The sequence below is a fragment of the Myotis davidii genome, unplaced genomic scaffold, assembly GCF_000327345.1.
Source record: "Myotis davidii unplaced genomic scaffold, ASM32734v1 scaffold512, whole genome shotgun sequence".
Taxonomy (NCBI): Eukaryota; Metazoa; Chordata; class Mammalia; order Chiroptera; family Vespertilionidae; genus Myotis; species Myotis davidii.
In genome coordinates, this window is record NW_006284323.1 from 2259903 (window position 1) to 2263119 (window position 3217).

General features: G+C 41.9%; 1 protein-coding gene and 1 pseudogene across 1 annotated transcript in view; one reads left to right on the forward strand and one right to left on the reverse strand.

Annotated features, from left to right (window-relative positions):
• The window catches only part of NDUFV3 (NADH:ubiquinone oxidoreductase subunit V3), a gene marked incomplete at its 5' end in the record, with an annotated part of 10364 nt that overhangs the window by 2633 nt on the left and 4514 nt on the right, over nucleotides 1–3217 (forward strand). The gene's annotated exons all lie outside the window — the stretch shown is intronic.
• LOC102767062 overlaps nucleotides 276–3217 on the reverse strand; it is a 5548-nt pseudogene continuing 2606 nt past the window's right edge.

Here is a 3217-nt window from a genome sequence, read left to right on the forward strand (position 1 = left end):
AAGAATCGAACCTGGGACCCTTCGGCCCACAGGCTGACGCTCTATCCACTGAGCCAAACCAGTCAGGGCTATAAGGACTTTTATTTGTTTATTTTTGTGTAGACATAACCATAATACCATTATTGCACTTAAAACATGTTTAAGAATGTCAGTTAAATTCTGTATGGTGCTGGGCATGTTTCTGACATTCTTTCATTGTTTACTGATGAATGACTAGTTGGGTTTCATTACTAATATTACCCTTGGCCTTGGAGATTCGCACTTAAAACATGTTTATAAGAATGTCAGTTAAATTCTGTATGGTGCCGGGCATGTTTCTGACATTCTTTCATTGTTTACAGATGAATGACTAGTTGAGTTTCATTACTAATATTACCCTTGGCCTTGGAGAAGTTTATCTTTTTCTTTCTGGGTTTTTGTGTGTTTTTTCTGGTTGGTCAGTAAGTTTATTGTCTTTATCTGAAAATATGCATAGAAAACTGTGGTTTGGTTCATTAGCTCTCAGCAGCCCGTTCCTGAGCTCTGAGGAAGTTTGCCTTCTGAGCTACGAAATCTTTTTTCTAGACATTTTGAAATGTCTAGAGACATTTGGGAAGTCTTCTTTTTTAGGCCTCTTCTCATAGGCAGGATTCTCTCGTATAGCAGCACGAGATTTCTCATACATATCCTTTGTGTCTTGAGTTACATTGTTCTTTATGAACTGAGAGAATTGTTTTTTGTAAGCATCTTTATCTTCTTCCATTAGGTAGCACATATAATATGCAACGTTCTGACCTATGATGTACTTCCACATTGAGTCCCTTGTTTTCTGAATCATAACCAGGGAATCATTTGGTATTATGAAGGGTACACAAGCCTCCATCCATAGCTCCCTTTAAGGCCCCAAAAACTTTATTGCCAGTAGTAATTCTGACAAGCCCTGCATCCAAATAGCAGGTGAAGGCACCAGGTTGACCTGCAGTGCTTTCCACATTCTGTTCACCTGTAGCCACCTCTCCTTGGCCTTCATAGATCTTGTCCATACCAACTCTATTGAAAAGCCTGCAGGCCAGTATAATATACTGTAGCCGGTTGTCAGGCCAACCTTCACACCGTACTCTGGGAGCTCATGAGAGTAAACTGCAAAAACTATTCTGTCTCCTTCTGTACGGGCATAAGCAATCTGGCAAATTATATCTTTGTTAGTTACACTATTATCGCCCTGCTTTGGGGTGTGTTGTGCTGATTTTTATCCTGGACTGCCAAGCATTTGTGGGCATTGTAACCAGTTTTTCCGTCTCATCACCCTCTAAATTTCACTTGAAGTAGGCCTTACAGTTTTAACAAACCCTGTTTTGCAGAAGAGAGATTCACGTTTGTGGCTCTGAAATTTTATATCTACAATCCTGCTTCATAGGCTTATGAAATTGGGTTAATGGATTTTAAAATATCATGGCAGAGCCAAAGATTCCCTTTTTATAAATATGCTTCTGTATGTGAATGGGAATGAGGTGCTTCTCCTGTGACCATTTCGGGTGTTGTTATGAGAAGGGAACCCTGAGCTGGGAGTTGGCCTTGGGCTTGTAGCTTTTGCCCTGCGGGCCCCTGAGCCTCAGACCCTTCCTGCCTTAGTGGGGTCAGTGCATCCCAGAATCTAAACAATAGTGATCCCCATGTGAAGACAAAGAAGTAATGCTTCTAAATAGATGTGTGCAGGTGTCGGTGTTTCCCCAAAGCATCAATGATTGGTAAGCATGAGACAGACTGCTTATCGCCCACAGATGGCTCACTGCCAGATTAAACCCCTGCCAGTGGTGGGTGTTTTATCACATTTGTCTTTCAAGGAAAGTCACTACCAAACTAAAACATTGTCAGACCTATCCGCATCCAGCTTCTAGGCCAGGTGGGCTATGGAAGGCCTTGGAAATCATTTGGTCTGGCCCTGCCAAAGCATTAAAGGTGAGTTAATTAAATGTATGACCAAATATAGCAGGCTCATTGTTAAGTTGATAATTTTGTATGGCCCACAAATGATGTTGTAAATATCCAAATGGCCCTTGGTAGCAAAAAAGTTCTCCACCCCTCTGTAGACAAACATCAGAGATTTCATGAAAACACAGGTAAAGTCATCCTTACATTCAAAGTGAGAACCACTGTTCCTCTACTTGACACTGCTGTGTTCCAGGAGCTCCCCGACCAGGGATTGAACTCAAAACCTAGGTACATGCCCTGACCAGGAATTGAACCCTCAACCTATTTGGTGTACGGGACAACGCTCCAACCAACCCAGCCACGGCATTTGTTCCCTTTTGATACTAGCAGTTCTGACAGGTGTGAGGTAGTATCTCGTAGTTTTGATTTGCATTTACCTGGTGATTAGTGATTTGACCATCTTTTTATATGAATATAGGCCATCTGTATGTCCTCTTTGGAATAGTATCTGTTTAGGTCCTCTGCCCATTTTCTAATTGGATTGTTCAGGGTTTTCTTTTTTTCCTCATTTTAGAAAATTTTTGCTCATTGTAGAAGTGGATTAAAGACACAAGTGAGCAGGCTATTGGAGGCCAGCATATCCTGTTCATTGCCTTTAGGCATTTCTGAACTGTATGGTTTAGAGAGACAGGGAGAAAGGGAGAGTTCAAGTGTGTAGCCCAGCCGTGGTCAAACTACGGCCCGCGGGCTGGATCCGGCCCGTTTGAAATGAATAAAACTAAAAAAAAAAAAAAGACCGTACCCTTTTATGTAATGATGTTTACTTTGAATTTATATTAGTTCACACAAACACTCCATCCATGCTTTTGTTCCGGCCCTCCGGTCCAGTTTAAGAACCCATTGTGGCCCTCAAGTCAAAAAGTTTGCCCACCCCTGGTGTAGCCACTTCTTTGCCTTATTTTTATATTTGGCATGATCCTGGAGCTTTGTGAGAGTTAACTGCATCAGCACCTGCTCTGGGCGGTCAGGATGCAGATTCTGCGCTGGCATCTGGCCACAGAATTAGATGTGGCGTGAAGGAGGTAGTGCTGGAAGTGGAGGTGACGGCTCTAACCAGTCACCCATGCTCTAGTTCCGTCAGATCCTTCTACACTGCCCACTAACCTCTGCCCCATTTCTGACTTTTTATTATTTCTCAGTTTTCTTTCATTATTTTCTATCATTCTATTATATATTTGTCCCTGAGCTCAGAAGACAATTAAAAACCTTTTAGATACTGGTAATATAGAAAAGCTAGGAATACCGT